This window comes from Streptopelia decaocto (genome assembly GCF_964273445.1).
Source record: "Streptopelia decaocto genome assembly, chromosome: 2".
NCBI classification, from domain to species: Eukaryota; Metazoa; Chordata; class Aves; order Columbiformes; family Columbidae; genus Streptopelia; species Streptopelia decaocto.
In genome coordinates this window covers 70,102,844-70,124,704 of record NC_138655.1, presented here as the reverse complement: position 1 = coordinate 70,124,704, position 21,861 = coordinate 70,102,844, and the positions used below count along the sequence as shown (strand labels likewise).

Below are 21,861 nucleotides of genomic sequence, written 5' to 3'. Positions count from 1 at the left end.
TTGTAAAAATCTTCTGGTTTAGTAATGCCGGTTCTTTATTTCATCCTGATTTTTACATTATCTATTCATGTTGACCATATTACTATGATAACATGAAATGTAATCTAAATTGGTTTAAGTAGCATTTAGATACAATTGATGTAAAGCTTCTTACTACATCAAACTAAAACCATTCAATCATATAAACAGAAATTGTTTAGTCATTAACAAAATGCTTTTGGTTTAGATTCTTGAATCTCTTTTCTTCAAGACATTTGTTTAATGGGAAATTCTGAAGTAGTGGCATTCATTCTGATTCAGAGCATAATCAGGTTTTGAAGGGTCAAGATTTCCTGCAGAACAGAAATTTCAATTTTGACCACCTCTCAATGCAGTGAGTACTTAATTCAATGTGTCTGTTTACCAGCTCAATGAGAAGCTGGGTGCTAAAGTGCTGTGCAAATTGGGAGCTTAGCAGGCTAACGTTATTCCTGATCAAAATTACATGAACGTATGATCATACTGCTGGTCAAATGCATTGTCTGTGGTAACTTGGAATTTTTGGAAGATAATGACTATTCTTATGGTTGCTTTTAATCAGACACTCCTCCTCATTTCTGGTTGACAAGTTTTTTTAAATAGAACCCAAGCTTTTGTAGAAAATAGCGTGTTTCTTTGGCTTTCCTACTGCACTTGGAAAACAACTTTATGACCTATAGTCATAAATAAGTCATAATCACAAATAAGTTGTAGTTTTACTATTAGAAGCTTTTGCAATAGATTGATGTGCAATAAAGCCTCTTTTATTGACCCTTTTATTCACTCTTACGTCTTTCTTACTTTCTTGGTAATCTCAGTTTCTTGGCAGAGCACAATATGCTAACAACAACTCTTTATGCACTTACCTGGTAGCTTTATCTACAGAACCACAGTGTTTGTTTTTATTTTACTGTAATGGTGATTGGCTGGGATTGACTGTGTCTTTACACTATTTTATACGAATATGGTGCCCTCAGTTTAAGTGGAATACATCCCAATTTACACGTGTGGCTGCAGAAAAAAAAGGAGTTTGGGACACCTCATTGCATATTGAAAGTGCTGAACTCTTGGATAATACAAATTCCTGGCTCGTGGTAATTTCTTTGAAATATTTCTGCTTGTTTCCTAAAATACCTACGTTATCAGTTTTGTTCACAAGAGTCAGGAGAGTCCTTTGTTCAAACAGGGCTGACTATAGTGTAATAACTATCCCCAGCTGCTTGTTGGGAACCTTTCACATACAGGCTGAGTGACAAGTGGCAACATAAACCATCCTCCACTGTTGTAATAGACCTGGAAAATCTGCTAAGCCCAGGAGGACAAGGGCAGTCAAGGAGAGGCAGGATGTAAAAACTAATATTAACACATCATAAGTGGAAGCAAACATAACGAGAGTTTTGCATTTAAATGAAATTTTATATACTCACAGGAAACATCATCTAGTGGTTAAAGTATAGAATTGGGAGCTGAGCAATGCTGCTTCTATTCTTGGCCATACTGCTGCAGGTTTTGTTCTAAACAGAGAAGAGCAGAGGTCAAATATATACCCGTATAAAAGAACTTTCAATTTTTAATAATAGCATGAGATAAGGCCATATCCCAGAGCATTAAAGAGAATCAGAACTTTGATTGTAGATAAGATTTTTATGAAAACCATCTCAGAATGTCAAAAAAAGGGACAGATTAGAGTTAAATGAAAATCGGTGTAGGAGGAAAGTCATATTCAGTCTGAAATTATGTGAAGAGAGGTATGTAAGTATAGTTTGAGGTCAGCAAATGTAGAAAGCACCAAGGGTAGTAATGGCGCAATAATTAATTAAGGGGTCATAAAATGTGTCCATCTCATACACCCATGAAATTTCCATAGCTACCTAGCACAGGATATTAAAAGCTTCCTTTTGTATGAGTGTAAAATTTCTTACATAGAGACATTTGTGTGGAATTCATGGTAGGATTCATGGTCTAAACAGGGTATGTGCCTCCAGTTGCATGAGAATGGATTCAGACAAGTTCATGCCCAGTTGTGCTCAGCAGCACAGGTAATGTACACAGGAGAAACCACCGTATGGAAAAAAAAACAGAACTGAGACAGCTTAGAAAGTTTGACCCCAGGTACGCAGAGCTTTGTCCTCATTTGCTATCTCCTAGCACACCTCCATGCCATCACCAGGTTCTTCAAGTATCTGTAGTTTCCAGGATCTTATTGAGCAGTTTAGCTTTTAATTTACAAAGCTCAAATTAATGTACCCTAGATTTCCCTTCTGTTTACAGCCTGCTGCTCTGTGTTGTAGGTTTGGAAGCTGGTGGTGCTTGGTCATTCTGAAAGTACATACATTTCCAAGATAAGAAAATATATAGGTCTTTGCAGTCACATATATGCAGAACCACTTGTCTTTGAATATCAGGTGTAGCCTAAGTGTCTAATGTTAGGATGTTCCTGGTGTACCTTAAGGTTTGATCATTTACATGCCTTGACATTACTGAGCAGTTCAGCATCTGTCTTGCACCTCAGACCTGTCAGGTTTTCAAACTTAGAAATGCATGGCTCACCCGCAGGATCCAATGTAATATATATTCTTTGAGCATGGCGTTGACACCCTCAGTCTGGTCTAGTGGTATTCATCCAGTAGTTGGGAGATCCCACTTCAAATCCCACCTCTGCCTGAGTAGATATGAATTTGCATTTGGCTATAGGGTAAGCTTTCAGAAAGGGTGATGTGACATGGAACCAAGGTGGTCCCTCCCTCAGTTGAAGCTCTTCCAGTTTCTAGGAAGTGATTAAATGTTCATTGGATTGGGGCAGGGCAGCATGAATATATTCAGACATTTGAAGGATTTTAAGCTGGGATTCTAGACCTCAATTGAGAGCTCTAAGGACGTTGGAGGGGATCTACTCTGTATTTTGTGAGAAAGGGATGGTTATAGTGTCCATTGTCAGGAAAGGGTTCATAACTATGAATTGCAGAAGAGAAATGCCAGCTGTGGCTCAGGATGGCAGTTATGTTGGGGAGGAGCGGGAGAAGAGAGGGGCACCTCCATCTCCACCAGTGCCACTTGGCCAGCCTCAGCAGGTTGGCCTTCCATATATCCCATGCTGAGGCATGTAACAGTCCCCATGCTCTATCTAATAGCACATCAGTATCTAAGTCAGGATATGGACTGTAAAATGTCAAAGCATCAAGGAATATTTTTCTGATTATATAGTCCATCATACGTTATACATCAATAATCCCAGCAATATCTGTAAATCTTGTTGTAAAGCTCTTTAAAATCTCCAAATGAAAAATGAAATGGCAGTAGTTTTTTGTTCTGATTTTGGCTGAGATAGAGTTAATTTTCTTCACAGTAGCTAGTATGAGGCTATATTTTGGATTTAGTATGAGAATAACGTTGATAACACATTGATGTTTTAGTTGTTGCTAAACTGTCAAGGCCTTTTCAGCTTCTCATACTGGCCTGCCAACGAGAAGGTGGGGAGTGCACAAAAGATTGGGAGGGGACACAGCCAGGGCAGCTGATCCCAACTGACCGAAGGGATATTCCACACAACATGACATCATGCTCAGTATAAAATCTGAGGGAAGAGGTAGGGAGGGGGGCATGTTCAGAGTGATGGTCTTGTCTTCCCAAGTAACTGTTACAAGTGATGGAGCCCGGCTGTCCTGGAGATGGCTGAACACCTGCCTACCCATGGGAAGCAATGAGTGAATTCCTTGTATTGCTTTGCTTGTGTGCACGGCTTTTGCTTTAGCTATTAAACTGTCTTTATCTCAACCCACAAGTCTTCTCACTTTCACCCTTCCGATTCTCTCCCCCATCCCACGAGGGGGAGGCGTGAGTGAGCGGCCATGTGGGGCTTAGTTGCCCCCTGCAGTTAAACCATGGCATTTTTCTATACGGCATGAATTCAAAATCTGAGAGGCAAGGTTTTATGGGAGAGATTATATTTTACTAGATCATCTGCTATACTTGGAAGAAGCAGGCCAGCTTTCAGGCATGAATCTCTTCATTGTAATCTTGATCTCTGCACAATACCACGAGGTATTGCAAAGTCAACCTCCTAGTTTGTCTTTATCTTCGCATCTCTTTCTCATTTTATTGCAGAAAGTTATTTTTTTTATATTTTTGTTGCTGATTTTGTGATTATTCTAGTTAGTCATCTTGCCTGAAGTGTGATTTTCAGAACCCGGACTGCATTACCTTTTACAGCTCCAGGGACTTCTTTGCAGCAGCAGAATACCCATCTGCCATGTTCCATCTGGTTTCCACTTCTGCTTCAGCCACCTGAATGCAGAGAGGCAGAGAACTAGGCCCATCATTTTCCATTTTATCATGCGCACATGCAGGAAGTATATTTAACGTTTAAATATGTAATAGTTAATAAATATTGTTTTAAAAATGAAGGTCTAAAAAGAGAAGCTGGTGCTTCATTTATTGAAATTAAGTTACCCCAATGTACTTGAGTTCATAGTTAAAAAGAAATGTATTCACTGAGGACTGAAGAGAGAAGTTGGGGACAGAGGAGACAAATAATGACCCTTTTTTCTGTATTTCCAAAATGACTGTCAGCTTTCTGTGGAAAGTCAATCTGCAGTGTCAGTCTTTGTGTCCATTCACCTGCCCTTCTTTGACTTCAAAGATGCTAGTCTGTCATCCACTAGTTTTCTGCAAATGCTTTGGAGAAGTGACTGTACCTGTTTGTTTCGTTTTCTCTACAAAATCTTCATTAAGCTTTCAGAACTTTTACATAGATATACATTCATGAGAAAGCAGAAGTAGATTTTTAATGAAGTTTAGCTGTCACATTTGCCCCCAGTAAACTGAACACTCTGTTGCACTCTATTTAAAGATGTCCCCGAGTTCAGTTTTGCATCTGTCCAAATTTAAGGACTTCTGAGAGAAGCTTTCGTCTTGAACTGAGTCCTCAGGCTGGGGTTCAGCTACTGAAGCACTAAAGTACATGTGTATTTTTTCCTTGTAAACAGTTTTCCTAAAATTTTCGTTGATATTTTTTTAATTTTCAGCTTCAAAAGACAAGCAAGTCTTCTCCCAGCCCCCAAGGGTTCATGAATATACTGGTTATATCCATATGAGGCTAAACTGTGACAAACTAACATTTGTACCTTACACTATGAGTTCAGTTAATTATTTATGGAGCAAAGCATTATTCATTTATATGAATAAGAGGAATGACACCCTGGCCTTTTGTTTTCCCATTTTCTTTCTGGTCCTTCTAATAAACATACAAAATATAAGGAGGACTTCAGAACACTTCACTTTATGGGAGGAGTCAAAATTAAGAATTGTGATGATACAACTTGAAAATTGCCAGTGAGAATAACACGGCATAAAAAGTCAATTACTTGCAAGACACTGGGAGCTTGCAAAAAAAGTATCATAATGATATCACATAATGGCTCCATTATAAGACTATAGATGCTTTGCAGAGCAACATTAATGAGCTCCTCTAAAACTTTGGGGAAGGTTAAACCAGTCTAAACTCACTTGCTGCTTTGGTCTAATTTAGGCATACATTTATGTCTCTACAGTCGCTTGATGCTAAGTAGTGGAAGGAAACCTACTATAATCCACTAAATATGCTCTCATGTTGTGTTAAGAAAACTATCATAATTACTAAAACACTTTAAATATATCACAAAATCGGTTAAGATTTCAAAATAAATTATAATATGGTAAAGTAAAATAATAGCAAATGCAAATAGGTAAATAATAAAGTGAAATATTACATTTAAAAGTAGAAGATACTGAAACATTAACAGTTTACATAGGTTTGATTTTTGGAAATTACTAAAATGATGATTTAGGATTTGATGCAAAACCTATTGGCCAATAATTGTTTCTGGAGCAAGGCACCACTGTTTGTTCTACCCCCAATTAATGCATTACAAAGAAGCATGAGTGTCAAAATTTCTTGGATTACAGAATGCTCTGAGCTCAGATAGTGTTATTGGTGGAGCCCTCTCCACTCATTCTTCCATTTCCACTCCTTTCAGCATTGTAGACATGCTTTTACATGTCACCAGGACATATGAAAATGTAGCATATTTCTTAAAATCTATTTAGTTCCTTCTCTTTTATGGAGGTGCAAGAACAATGCTTTTATTGGCTCAGGCATTGATAAAGTAATAGCAATTTCTGTAAGCTCAACTATTCAGTTTCATTATTTGTTTGGAGAAACTTCATGGGATGTGGTAGGAGGAGTGCTAGAGTTGAAATAATTTGGTAACTATCACTAAATAAGAACTGTATTTAGTTACTGATAAGGTTTGGGGTTTTTTTATATGAATGTCCCTTCCTCTTAGCAGATGTTTTCAATGATGCTATATGATAGTACAGAGTTAGGTAATATTTTTCTAATATCATTATTAAACTCCTTAGGTCTTAACCTAAAAACCTTGATGTCAACAACAAAACTGTTACTGACTTCTAGGGACTTAGGATCAGTACCTCAGTTTATTGGAGTTTTGTTCCTCTTTCACGGCTAAAATGTATGTAAGAAGATGCTTGAATAGCAGTGATTGGAATTTCCTAACTTGGTCATTCAGCAAGCAAGGTTAGGATGCTAGAGACTGGCATTTACTGAGTGTGGTATTGACGCTTTTCTATTGACTGGCTGTATGACCTTTGCACACTGACTTGCCCCTTCAGACCCATTTGTTGTGAAGAATCAGAAAATATGAAAAATCCATTTTTTGTTCCTTTCAGAATGCAGCAGCTGTGAAATTTAAAATAAGTGTCTTCAGGGATTCTTAGGGAAGGAGACCGAATGCTCGAAGGCAGCAAAGCAGAGGTTTCTGTGCCTGCAGACAGATCCACGGTGGCTGATAGCCAAAAGGAAGAAAAAAATTGCATGTGAAGATACTTACACAAAAAGATTTTTCCTCATAATAACAATATATTCTTCCAGATACAATGGAGTATAGAATAACTGCAGTGAAGGTGATGCTGTTATTGCAAGAACAGAGCTGAGTTTGGCCCATGAGGAGCAAAGATCTTTCCCCTTTTCCCTTGTGGAAACTGCCATTCACAGGAAAACACAGAGAGGAAAAAAGAATGATGTTAAGGAAAAAGGAAGTTATAAGAGTAGGAGGCTACCATGGTGATGACCAACCTTCCACTGCTTTAAGTCCTGATGTGTATTACATTGTGTGTTCTGGGTTTAATTACTGTGCTGGAGTGCAGTGCTAATAAGGCTGCACAGTTTTGTCTTCTCGCTCTCTCTGAAGCAGAGCTAATTAAAATAGGCATTAATTAATATGTGCTTTGAGGTCTCTGAACTTTAGATGATTAAAATATTATAAATAATATATTATAACTTATAGCACATGGATCACTATGAAAGAGTTTTATATTACGGACTGTAAAATGTGACTAATCTTGAATGCCCTGCACTGTATGGAACAGAGCAGTTTGAAGTGACCACCTACACCTCCATGGCCCTGGAAGAGGTCAGTTTAGCTGTCAGTCACTGGGCTTCCTTCTCAAGCCAGCCATGGGGGACATTAATGGCAGAAACCTTCCATCTTTGATTTCACTACCTTTTTCTGATGGGAAGACTTTACCTTTTAGTCAGGTGCTTAACAGGCTATTGCTGGTTTCATAGCTGCCAGTTTTGAGTAAGGCATTTTTTGTGGCTTTGTGCTTTTAGTTCTCTAATTATCCTACAACATCTTTGTCCTCTTGTGGGTGATACATATGAGATAATTAATTAAATATTAAAAACATTTTTACTAGCCTCACAATGGCTCTTGTAAGTTTTGTCTTTGCATCCATTGCTGACTTTGTATGACAGTTACGATCAGCCATGTGCACTGTCAGCAAATTAGACCTCTTGGTCTAGAATACTTATTTGGAATATAAAGTCAGTGGGAAGTAAATGTGGCAGTGAATATTAATAAACTCTGTTAGTATTTGGTATATGCATGAGTCAGGACTACCTTAGTACTAAACAGGGAAGGTCCTGGTCAAATGAGACAGCTTTTAAATGATCAGTCACCCCAGGGGTGACAATACCTTCTTCTGCTGGCAGGAAGTGGTTCACCTCCCTGCTAGGAGTGTTCTCCTTCAGGCAAATTAGTAAGTTAGACAGTACTCTTGCTTTCAGGAAAAGGGTTAAAGATTTGCTTTTCAAAATGACCTCTGCTCCAGCCTTTCACCCCCACCCCCTCCACACACACAGTAAAAGCTTGATGGTAGGAAGGACTCAAATCAAATACCTTGGCCACTGAGAATTTTGAACCTGTATCTAGATTTCTAGGCTGCTGTTTGGTGCTGATTTCTTCTTATAATCACCATGGCAGCAATACTTAACTCATTCTGTTAAAAAATAAGCTTTTCAGATATTTTGTCTATGAAGCACCATGCCAAAAAAAAAAAAGGCTTCCAATTTTTGTAATTTATTACATGACAACACAAAATTGGAAGCCTGCAATCAGTGGGAAGTAAAAGCTTTCAAAAATAAAGCTCCAAGTTGGTAAGTTAAAATTGCAGGTTGTCACATCTATCCTACTGCTTTTATCCATAACTGCTCTGTTCCTTGTGTAAAAGCCTGGCTTTATTAGCATCCTAGGAGGCCTTCAGACACCATAAGCCCTTCTGGCTCCCAGGTTAATGACTGGTATTAATTACTACCAAAGTACAAATTTCTAAGGCTGCATACCAGTTGCTATGTTTTATCTCAGGTGCATGTAAAAATCCAGTCTCTAACTTCATTTAATGTCACTGGCTTCAGCACTGAGCCTTACTCTGAGACGAGGCCATTTACACGTGTCATGAATAGCTGGATTTGTATTTGACTGTAAAAAGGCTCAGAGTTTATTGCAGCAAAATGAGCTTTCACACAGGTTTCAAGGGGAAAAAGAGAACTGCTGCTTTGGTCTAGCCTCCCCTCTGAATGCAGTCATTCCAGGTCTTGCAGAAATGAAGGAACAGGATGGTTGATCACTTATATAAAGGATAAGGAATAAAGACACAACTTTCCAGACTTTCCTGACGTAGTGGTATCTGTTTTGTATTTGAAATACAGCCTGACTCTATATTGCTCTTCCTGACTGTTCTTCAGTGCTATACTCACAGAACAACCGCTTCCTGGGAAGGTCTGAGGCAGTCATGGGTACCATCTCCCTGCCAGTAACTCAACACATTGGGCCAGCCTGCAGGCCATCTTCCAGAGTCTCTAAGGTTTGCAAACAGACACTTCCATGCTTTCTCCTCTGATGACCCTTATGCTGGGGGACTATGCTCTGCAAATATCCAATAACATCTACTTCACCATCAAACTTCAAAACTATTTTCCTCTGTAATTCCATTTATGAGTTACCAACAGAGTACATGACAATGCTGACAGCCAGTGGACTGACACTGTAACTTCCCACTGGCTAGGGCTGTCTCATTCACTTCTTCCCAAGACTTGTGAAATTCCTTGCTAAAGTATATGGTAGATACTAAAAATTTACCAGAGACTGAAGCTCAACAAAATAAATCCACTGAGCATTGCAAAAAGCCCATAGTCAGAGAAATAAGGTCCTGAGCTAAAATCATTAAAGACAGAGTATTAGCAAGAGGTTTCACATATGGTTGTCCCATTCTTCCTGCTCAACAACCATCCGCTTATGGCCATACTCTTTTTTTTTTTTTTTTTAATTGAGGCAGCAGACCAAGAGATTGCCAGCATTCCCAGGAGCACCAGCTGTGTTCAGAGATCTCTTAATGTCAATTCTATAAAAACAGGCTGCCCTCCTGGAGTGGACAGAACTTTGGTTTAACCCACAGTGGCCATTCTTAGGTTTTGCTTTTATGTGTTTAAAATGGGAATGAAAATCAGAGTATTTAACTCTGTTACCCTTTTAATTTTTGGGTTTGTTTTTTTTTTTTCATGTAGCACAACTAAATTAGTTACACACATAATATTAGAACAGTGGCACCCAGTGCAAAAAGAAGAAAAAAACCAAAACAACTTAAGCTTTACCCCCACATGCCAATGACAACATAGATGCTCTAATAAGATGTGAGTTTGAAAAGGTAAGTGACATATTGAGCCACCATCTTGTCTTGTAGAGCTGTTGTTTCAATCAGAAGAGGGTGAAGCAGGCTCCAGTGCATCTTTTACAAAGAATTTTGTGATTGTTTCCCTGTGATTTATTTGGTGGCACAGTATGAGAGGTTAAACCCACTACGGCTTGTAAGAATTTTGTCCAGTCCATTTTCTACCAGTAGAATTTTAATAGAATCATTTTCTGCCTTTGAAATACCAGATGCCATATTGATCTTTACCTTAAAAATGCTGTTATTATGGATTTTGATGCCTCCTTGCTTATAACAAGACACGGAGATTTGTTGTGAAGCGTGTTCTGTATATTTTTTTGTAAATGAGCATAATTTTGAGTGATGGGTATTGCTTTTCTTTTTTACTTGGGTTTGAGCTAGAAAAACAGTATTTACAAGCAGGGGAATTTTTGAATATTTGAACCCCAGAGAAGGTTTTTATTCAATAGTTAATTTCTCCTTTGCCTGCATTCTTTTATGTGGGACTACAAAGGTAATCTGTCTGTCTGAATACTAGAACAGCCACAGGGGCTAATTTTACCTGTCTATGGCCTCTTAAGGAGAAATACAAGTCCTCATTTACTGAATACTAGTATTCCCTTTATTGTAATTTTTTTGTTGTTTATATAAATCTATTATTTTACAAATTTCCCAGACCGCCACCTTCTCTTACCTCTATCAGCAATATTTCCCAAGCTGGAGATGAAGACTTCCCTGGGTGGACTGACAGATAACAGCAGTAATACCATTTTATACACATATCCTCAAAGATGATTTAAGTACATATTCTTCTGTTGAAGCTGACAGGAGGTTGGTGACTGGTTGATTTTAGCCCAGCTGTACCAGCTTGCTGGCAAAAACTGAAGCAGTGTAGCTCACCCCAGCTCCATCACACAGGTAGGCTCTCAGCATCGTATTCCCCTGCAGTATCATACACACCCATAATCTGCACTGGTTGCCTCCTGCTGCTTCTCACACAGACTGCTGCCCGTGTGCCACTGAAAACTTCCAGTTACTCTCACTGTCTCTCAGACATACACAGCTGTACACCTTCTCCAGCTCTGTCCTTTCATCTGACTGACTGTAGAAAATGTACAGAGCTCCAAGTTCATGTGGCATCTCACAAAAAACTTCTCTGCTGTCCCTTGACATCCAACTCAATTGTATTTGTTGTCACTGGACACCCTCTGCTCTGGAGCTCAGCCCACACTGAACCAAGCATTCTTAGCATGGTCTGGTCACCATTTACTCTCTTTAAATTAATTTACAGCCAATTCACTTGAATTAAAATCAGAACACAAGCTCTAATCTAGATTTACTCAGAGACTCTTTACACAGATGGTACATGCACTCTGTGTGAATGCATGATGCTGATTAATCTAAGCCATTTAACTTAAATACAAAGTCCAAGCAAAGTATTTTTGTTGCTGCTGTTTTCTCATCAGCAACATTGCAGAAGATCTAGTGACATCTCTAGCAACCGAAGACTATACTGCTGAATTATTCCCTTAAAGAATGTATAGAGACTTGATTAGTTTCTGTTTTCTTTTTTCCATTTTTGGTCCCACAGCTAACTTTGGGAACCTTCTGTTCTATTATATCTTAATTTCATTCCCAATATTGCACACTGTGCCTCCAAACTTGCCCAAAAGTTTGATATTTTCCACCCAAAGCACCTTTGACCCTGGGAAATGGGCAAAGCATTAAATGATAGTCAAGAGGACCAGTTCAGTGACTTTGATCCATCTACAGCACTTGGAAAGGGTTGTCTCCAGTGTGGGTGCAAGGGTGACATCCTTTGCCTCCTCCTCACGTCCTTCCAGGTGGCTGCCTTGGAGGCAGGCAGCGGAGGGTGTCTGTCAGCAGGCTGTGAAAGCCCTGCACTAATGTGCTGGTCTTGCCAGGGCACATCCTCTGGAAGGCATTTCCCAGCTGTACCAGCGAATTTCAGTCTCACCCCCTCTCCAGCAGACATGTTTAGTTTTGAGAATATTTAAGCTTTGAGGCTGCCCTTGCCAGACGCAGTAGCCACAGTCTGTGTGACTTCGGACAAGTTACTTACTATTTCTGTATGTCTGTTCTTCTTCTTTTGCAGCTAGCTGCAAGAATAGTAATTGAAGTATAAGAAATGCTCAAATACTGTACTTCAATAACCTGAACTTCAAAAAATACCTCGTATGTTATTCTTTCCTTAAGTGAATGCTTTTGTTCTCTGAGAGGGCTGGGTAACAGAAGGGCATCTATGGACAGGAGTATAGCATAGTCTTTCATGTTCTTAAGAACTAGAATGGACACACTTGTGCTTGTTCAGAGTCAGAAGGACTTTGCACAAAAGTATCACTGAATGAAAGAGTAATCAAAGATGTGGAGAATACAAGGGGATGATTTTCTGGTAGCCAGTTGCATCAGGCTGTATCTGCCTACATCCTTCACTACTGAGAAAATGCAATAAAACAGGAGGTTTGCGCTGAGCAGACAGGTACCAGACATGCCCAGTGCAAACATTACTGACTTTGCCCCTTTGCCGATGTGGTACAGTGGGGCCTGTTCAAAAGCAAATACTGTAGTCAACTGTAGTGTAGACACTTGAGTAAATGGCTGCACCTGGGTGCATGACTTCATTACAGCCACAGTCACAGCCTAACATACCTAAGCAGCAACTAAGCCAGGGCTAATGTCTGCCCTGTGGGTAGGATTCTAGGTGCAATACTTGTACAGTGCAATAATTTAGCATACTTTTGCGTGTTCTATAATTTGGTATGTTCCCACACAGTTCAGCATAGCTGGCACTGATGGAGAACAGGCAGACGTGAGGTAATAGTGTCAGAAGCTGTTGCACTGAATTTTGTAGCAGGTATCCAGGTTTGCCATAGTGTTGCTGGCAAGTCATTGTGTAAGCACAAATTACCAGCAGGGGTGTTATTCTCAGATGTATTAACACACAGCCACAGCCCAAGATGTAGCTGTACCATTGCAGTGGAAGAAGAGACAGGGAACACTTACACAGCAGACCCCCACCTTGGTGGGACATTTGCAGCTGATACACATTTCATGGTCCTAATCACACTTTCCAGACTGGTGAACAAAGCAGAGCTTAGAGAATGGAATAAGCTTTTTTAGCCTTTTTTTTTTTTTTTTTAAATTCTCTTTTTTATCTTTTTTGTGAATTTCTGTAAGAAAAGCGACTGCAGTCTCAAGTTTTGGAAAGGATCCGGCTATCAAAGTTCAATAGTGTAGTGGCAAGTAGCTACTTTAATTCAGTTCGAAGTTAAAGTAATTTAGCAAGAAGGGAATGTATTGCAAAGAGCTATTCAATCCCACACATACATTAGACAGCAAATGGACTGTACATTATTATATCATTTCAAATTTCTGTCAGTTGTGTTGTGGGAAAAAACTTTCATATAGAATATTTAATTTTGGAAGAAATAGTCAGTGTTTAGTACTGGAAGGAAATAGCAGTGGACAAAACCACCTACAGACCAGCAAATTTAGAATATCTCTAAATTCATTATTGGCTCCATTATTCACCATGTTTCAATTACATACCACAGACAACACCAACAGGGGCTTAACAGTGACTGTGGAAATCAGTTTCTGGGAAGGTGAGGTTTACAGGCTATGTTTGCACTTCGGTTCTGGGGGCTGGTTGGGATGAGCTATAAGGCAAGTGCTGCATATGGCTGGTGGCACCTGAGAGGCTTGTTCGTGTGTGTCAGTGTGGCACACCCCGCACGCTGTGTCTACTGTTTTCTGGTGCTCTCTGGGCACCAGCTCAAAACCTGCAGAGGATTTTTACGTACATCAACAAATGCCTGTTGAGTCCTAGCTTTAAAATCTTATTTTCATTGCTGATTCTGCCCCACACTTTCTGTATAACCGTAGATAAGCTAGTGAGCGGCAACTCTCCCAGACATAAAGTGTCTGTAATAGCTGCTCCGTTCTCAAGGAAGCAATATTCAGTGGCATGTCTCCAGCCTGTGGAGACGTTTGTCTGAGGGTCACTGTATCAGTGAAGACAACCACTAGATGAGAATTTTATATCAGTCCATGGGTATAGCTACCTGCCTTCCCCCAGTGCTACATCATTTAATTTATTAGGTCAGTTTTAATAACTGAGTGCCTAACTCTGCTTTGTAAATTGGTACCCAGAAAGCAGTGGAAAGATGGTGTTAAGTTCGCACAAGCAGAATGTGGATGCTGTTACACAAGTGCATTTCCGTGGGAGAAGGACAGCTAGAATCACACCTGAATAAGAAATGGAAAAAAAATTATGGCTTGTCATAATGACAATGACAGTCTCCTTGTTCATCTTCACGCCGCGGGAACAGGGAGGTAAAGCATCCTGAACTGTGCAAGCCGCAGCATCCCCGTCAGAGGGTGTGCACACATGGCAGCAGGCACGTGCCAGTGGCTTCCCAGTGAGGAGAGCACGGCCATGCAGAGCAAGCCCTCAGAACAGCACTGCCTGATGAGATGCAGCTTGTGTCGACAGCCTTTCTCCGAAACTGATCCTGGGGTGGAAGTGGCAGTTTTGTGAGATTTCCTCTGTGGTGAGTGGAAGTGCTGGGCCAGCTTCCCCTTTCTTTGCCATGACTTAGGAAAGAGATACTTTTTGTTTAGGAATTAATGCCTGGCTCAGTTTTGGTTTTGTGTATGGAGGTGGGCTTTATCTGTGCTACCCAAGCTGCTGGATAATGAATCACATTTTATGCATGTTTGCTGTGCAGCTGGGAAGCAAGCAACAGATCTTTTGACTTCCAGACTTTATTTGGGGGTTGATGCAGAATTTTGACAGATTTTCCAGAAACACAGTGGCCAGGGTGAATGATTCCATCAAGCATAACAACACGGAGAGATATCATGTGGATATGATGCAAACTGTCTCAGTTCACTAATGAGGGCTGTCAGCAGAAGCCTCAAAATAAACGCGTGATTTGTTGAGACTGTGGGCTTTCTTTGGGCCTCTTTCCAGAAATGAACATATACAATGGAAATAGTCAAGCAACCTCTAAAACTTTGCAAAGTCACGTTGTATGCACTGGTGGTAAAAAATGTGAAGGCTGACTTAACAAAAAACAAGTTAAAATGTTTGGAAAAAATCATAATGGATGCAGGAAAAAAAAAAAAAATTCCCAGAAGAGAAAACATCTAAATCAGCATAAACCCAGCAGAAGCCTTTAGTATTTTGTCTGGTGGTGCAACACCAGCTCAATGAAGTGTGAAGCATGACATGACATGTGCAGGCCAGCTCCGTACCACAGTTTGTTTGCCCCAGTCGGAACAAGACAGTATCTCCCAAGTTACCATTGTACTGCAACTGTAACGTCAACGTTCAATAAGAATCATCGGGTATTAAGCATGAAGGGAAGCTCCTGAAAATAAAGGCCAGATGAGACACCTACCATAAAGCTGCAAGAGCCATTGAAATAATTGCTAGCTCCTTAACCTTTCAAGAAAAAATTAGCTGAACTGTAAAAAATGAAGGATTAAAAAGTGAGGTGGGAGGGAGAGAGAGAAAACTGGGAAAAGAAAGGCACTTTTAATTTGCAACCTGCTCTCTTCATCAGAATTACTTTAGGATAATCAGGCAGATGCGGATGTTTCCTGGAAGGTAATGCTTGAGTGGTGAAGGTAGAATGCGATGATGCTTGCAAATTTGACAGGTTACATTATCTTTTATTGACATCCGAACAGAACTGCCAGACTCAGGAGGCTTTATTTTTTCATCAGCCTCTTTTTTTATGACATCTGCCGTCTTTGGAAATTAAACAAACTTTTTATTGCTGAGTTTTAGCAGATTATCTCAAGTAGTCTTGACTGCTTCTTGGTAAATTTTGTGATATGTGGTGTGCTTCTGATTCTAAACTGCATTTTTTTTCCTTTTTTTTTTCTGTAAAATCATTCAAAATAATTTATGAAATTCACCCTGTGGTATAATCTAACTTTGATCTGGGGAGACAATACCAAGGCGAAATAGAAAAAGATGGATTATAGTTCCTACATTAATAGACTTGCAGCAAAAAGACCCTTACACTTTATGAAATGAGAAAGATAGGAACATGAATTAATAATGCTTTAACAGCGGTGGCACAAAATCCTTGAATGGTAATGCTCCAAAACTACTCATATTGATTTAAAATCTATATTTAAGACAGTTAGGTCTTGAAGTCCCCCTTCAGCCACATCAGATATAGATTTTCAATTTGCAGGATTATTTTAAATCACAGTCTTTAATTCATAAAATATTGCATAATGCTTTCCATGTTTCAAAGTAAATATCTTGCCTTTCGCTCTCTCAAGCTAATTAATGTTTAACAGTCACCGTGGATAAATGCTTGTGCATGACCATGTCAAAGCAGCACTGCTACATGTCCTGCAGAGGCTTTCTCTCAGGTTGCATGGTTATAAGACTTTGGAGTCTGGAATGAAGGAAATCCCACAGTTAATACAGATTAGAAGAAGAATGGGCTCATGGAGAGCTTAAGGTCACCGAGGGCCAAATTCTGCCTGAGGTGATGTGTACCTATTGAGTACAACAAAGGTTTGTGTTCATGCAAGGGCAGAGTTTGTCAAAAATGTTTTGCTAATAATAAACAGAGATTGATGTTCTTAAAAATAAAGTTAGACAATTCTTTGCTTTATATTGAAGTAGCAGCGACAAGAGAATTGATTATTGCTTTCTTGCATTCCAAAACAGCTCTTGAGGACTTTGCTGAAAATGTGCACTGCTCATTCAAAGGGAAATGATTACACCCTCCAACTACATTAATGTGCTAATGTGTAATTAGTGCAGTGTCACCTTAAACACCAAATTAAATCACAGTGGTTAGGTAAATTGTAACACATACTCACATTTATTATTCTATAAAATCACTGAAATTTTTAGCATGCCTCAGCAAGACTGTCCTCTCCAAAGAATAAGGTGAACTGGTGTGGAACAGATGTGAAATTTAATTAGAAGAACAAAAGGATATTTGTCACAAACTCAAAAATCATAAAGAATGGGGGCTGGGAAAGTTGATTCCAACAGTGGCAAGAGATGCGTCCCTTAACTAATAATAGTAATGGGCCAAGAAGGTGGTATCCAGATCCAAAGGAAAGTGCTAGTTTACATTTAATGGCTTAAAGATGAAGACAAATCACCCTGGCTCAAGTTCAAATTCACATTCTGTGGCTTCAGTATCCCTGTGATGTGTTTTTGGAACTGGAAAAATAACCCCCTTACCATTTTGGATCCAGCCGCACCACTGAATTTTAAGTGTGGGTTTGGTGGTGAAAGTCAGAATTCCTCAGGGGTCCAGTTTAGAAGTTTGATTTGATGGCCAGGTCTGGAATGGCAGCTTCTCACCCCAGGGGAGGATCTCTTGGACACCTCTGTAGTCATATGAGCACATTGTATCCATTCTTGCTCCTGATGCAAACCACAGAAGTAATGACTGTCTGGCTAATGATACCATCAGTAGTTGTTCTCCAGCGGCTCACTGTGAAGATTACACTGACCAGCCCACCTGAGATGCCAAATTTATATGGTCATCCACTGCAGCTTGCCATACCAGCTTCCCACTCATTTTGGGAGAGAGGGAGGTGAAAAGCCACCCAAGAAGTGATATGCAAATCTCCCCCTTGCCCTCCATTGCATCAGCACTCCTCATGACTTAAAGTTTATAGCCATGGAGTGAAAGATTATTGTACTGTCAGAGTAAGGAAATTAATCCCAAGGAATGAGCAGGTTTCTCATTTATCCATGAATCGATTTACCCCTGTTGGTAGTATAAAACAGGTAAAAGGATACGTTGTATAGAGCAGGTTGTGGCGCTAATGCATCCTGCTTCCTATGTGAGATGTCTTGCAGAGCAGACAGCGAGACCGTTCCAGAGAGGCTTGTGAACTCAGAATAACTTCTCTTGGAAAAGCCTTCAGTGAACAAAAATGAGGAGGCACAAAAGAAGGAAATACAGGCTAATTAAGCAGAATCTTCTCTAACTCAAATTATTTTCATGCTTTTTCCACAGGGCATCAGCATATCTTTAAGGATGCAATTTCAGCTCTAACCTTGAATTTCCTTGCTGTAATGGGGATGGAGTGAATCTTTTAGCTTTATCTGAACATAATTTTTCTGTAAAAGCAAATTAATTCTGGGTCCCAAGTTTCTAGTACTCTGTGTTTTGATTTCCATTTAGTGCCTATATAGGCACAGTTTAGGGAATTGGTAAGACAGACGGAGCTTGGCATGATTTTTTTTTTCACGCTGAATGTAAATTTTTTTTTCATTTAATTTTTTTTTTTTTACTATGCAGCTGAGATAAGAAAGGCAGGTGGCTGGAAATAACTAATGTCTAGATAAACTACATCATTCATAGCAAAAACCTCAGAATACATACACTAAAAGATCTGAAGGTTTTTCAAGTTGCAAACTCATCATTAGACAACCTTAAGAGCTATGTTGTTGTCAAAAATATTGATGGTATTACTTTTGATGTGCTCGTATGGAAAGATCTTTTAATTCATATCTTTGTCCTTTGCCTAATCTGAGCTGTGACTAGTTGAACAGTACTTTATTCCATGCCAGATAAGTCTGGAAATGAACAAAGCTGATAGCTGTGAGTTTTATTTGAAGTAGATAGGAAAGGTAAAAAAATAAAATTAAAAAAAAAAAATCTTTTGAACAGAAGTTGTACATTTTACAGCAAACAGCTTATGTTGTTTACTAAATTCTATTAATGTGCGTACTTCTCATCAGAGTGCCTGAACAGGCATTCAGTGGGTCACCTTCATAAAAATAGCAGCTAAGCACACTTCATTTCCTCTCCCACTTCTCTGAGTTTGTTTGGAGAAGCAGAAGTACCAAACAAAGTAGCGACAGCATAAAAGTGATATGTAGAGAATCAGAGACAAAAAAAGCAATAAATCTGCCACAGATATTTCGAACAGAGATAGCAATAATCTTGTCTTGTATACCTGGCTCCAAGTTGCTGATCTTTGTTGTAATGCACAGCAATATACTGTACTGGATTGACTTTTATAAAGAAAAAAAAAAAGGATTTTGAAGCTCTGCCTCTTAAAGCATTTCAGTGGGGAATGAATTGTAAGTCCACAGAGAAAAGAACACTTACAAATAAACACTGAGCTCATAAGAAATTCAACAACAGCTCTGAATATTTTCATTAGCATTAATTTATGACATGAGTTGAGCAAACAGTAAAAAAAAATGCTGTCCTGTGAATATCTGCTTGGAGTCATAAGTAAATTTCAATTTAACTCTTTGAACCATTTCTAGGGATTATGTTCTGTGGATATTTGGCATGAAGCTTTATTAGCAGAAACCATTCTCAACAGTGCCCATTTTAAATTTGAAAGTTTGAATCTTTACCAAAGGTAATTTATTGAGCTGTGTATCCACAGTGTCAGTTAATTAGACAACTAACCTCATCAGGAACTAGTTTTATATGGCTTACATAATTAAGAAATGCAGCATGATTTGCAAATGTTCACAACTCCTTATAAGTGATCTGCAGACCTGGAATTATTAATTATAAAGGCATTCATACATAATTCTGCATAACAAATTTGTAAATGTTGTGATCCGTGTAAGGACAATTTGCAAACAAGAAACAAAAGGCAGAATTTGTTTATACATGATTAGTTGCTAATTATTTGCTTAGCTTTATCTGCCATTGAAAGAAGGGGTGCTGGCAAAATTGCCAAATAAATGCTTTCAGTCTCCAAGTTCTGGAGGTTGCACTGGAAAGGCAGTAGGGCTAATTCAGACTGCTGAAAACTGGTGTGTCTTTGTTGAGGTCAACCGAATGGCAGCTTTTAAGTCTGGGTCTGAACTTGACCTTCTGACCCAGGTTGGCAGCTACTTGGATAGTTTTTCCATTTGCGATGTTGACAGTAGCAATAGCATACAGTGTTATCTGCGTGCTGTCCACATGCGCCTGATTTCCATTCTTTTCTGCTTCTCTTTCGCAGATTGACACGTAGGTTGAATTCAAAAGTGCAGGAAAGAGCTCTGCCTGCCAAAGGAGCCTGCACTCCAAAGGGTTTGCTCTAAACTATTGTGAGACCTCCGGCTACAACACAGGACATGGGAGCTTTTCTGAACCCTCGTGTCTTGTGTTGCAGCCAGAGGGGCACATCTTTTCAACCCAGTCTGAGACAAGTGGAAGAAACCAACATGAAAGAGGTGTAAAGAGAGAGTGAGAGACGGGCGTGGGACTTCACTGAACATCTGAGAGAAGCAGACTCAGGAATGCGATCCTTGGCATTAGCCTTTGAAGCTTTCTCCTAGAGCCAGAGGAGATGTCAGATCTCTGCCTGTTCTTGAATGCAGATTGGAAGATCTGAATCAGGTAGTAAAAGTTACTGTGCTTACAGTGCCTCGTATTGGACTTTTTGTTTCTTGCTGCAAATTTGACTAGAAACACTGAATTAAACACTAAATTGTTTGCAAGTATCTCATGACCTGCCCTTTTGAAACTCAGTGGTTTTGTTTCTGTACTTCAGCAGTTGTAAGTGTGAGTTTTCAACAGAAATAGAATTAAGTAGCCTCACGTGCTTGGAGCAGAGGACATGATTATCATTAGCATTGTATTTTTTTGTTTCTCACTGGGACAAATTTTTCACATCTGCAGCAGTAAGCCTCAGCTTGAGCAGGAGCTGCAACATGATTTCTTTGTTTTGGCTTAACTTTACCACTTGTTTAAAATATTGCATGCCAGTATGTCCCATCTAATCAAGTATTAAAGTATACTCAACTGAAATCTTCCTTTGTAATACTTTGTTAGACTGCATATTCTGGGATATAATGTTTTCAATATCTGCATTAAGAAAATGTGTGTGCCACTGAAATACCCAGAAGAGGGCTCTGGATTTGCGGCTTGAGTTGTTAAAATAAAGTGGGTGATTAAAAATGCTCACGTTCCAATCACGTTCCAATCCTTCCATGTTGATATCTTGTAGGAAGCTACAAAGATATGTCTCCTCATGTGGCAATAAACATTGTTAAATTTTAGAGTAAGATCTGAATAGTTCAGAGTATGTTTCCAGACAGTCTGTGATCATTCAGACTTTGCCCCATTCTGTATTCATTGATTTCAGTGGCAATACACATGAAACAAAGCTCTGCTCAAGGGATTAAGAGTAGCAGGAGACAATCCTTGGATCATCACAAGGCACATTTTTTTGAAGATTCCTTTACCTGATAAATATTGTGGTTTTGCAGTCAGTTTTAGATTGCTATGTCCCATGGGAAAAATGAAAAAGCACTTATAAGAAAAGTAAATAAATATTCTCACCATCACTTCTCTGATCAGGCTCAGTGTTTCCTGCACAGTTTGTGTAGCTATCATTTAAACGAGAGAGAGTGCTTTCATTCAGGAAGTGTCCTTCTGGGTCAGTACTCCTGGCTTAGTTTTCAATGCCATTTATGATCTTTGGAGCAAGTCAGTGGAAAGAATTAGCAAAATAACCCATGGGAGACAGATGCTCCAGTGCCATCCATCGCCCTGTTAATTCCCATTGGGTTGAAAAGCCCAGTTGTTGCATCTCCGTGTGTGTCTGTCTCTGCCTCCAGCATCTCTTTCAATCCCAGGAGCATAAAACCTGGTAATTTGAAAATTCTTGTTAGAGAAGCTCCATCTCTCAGCATTCTCAAATATAAGTCATGTTCAGACATTTTCTGAGGAAAAAGAGAGTGAGAAAAACATTCCCAGTGGAAGACATTGGAGGAGACAACACTTCAGGAGAAAACAGGGACACATGCACTTATACAGA

The 21,861-nt window shown here is 39.3% G+C and overlaps 1 long non-coding RNA gene across 1 annotated transcript in view; it reads left to right on the top strand.

Annotated features, from left to right (window-relative positions):
• LOC309435601 overlaps window positions 1-20,849 on the top strand; it is a 41,654-nt gene extending 20,805 nt beyond the window's left edge. The window contains exon 3 of the long non-coding RNA XR_014183192.1: window positions 20,059-20,849. This is a non-coding gene — a long non-coding RNA (uncharacterized lncRNA). The remainder of the gene's footprint in view (window positions 1-20,058) is intronic.
• Window positions 20,850-21,861: the final 1,012 nt, after the last annotated feature.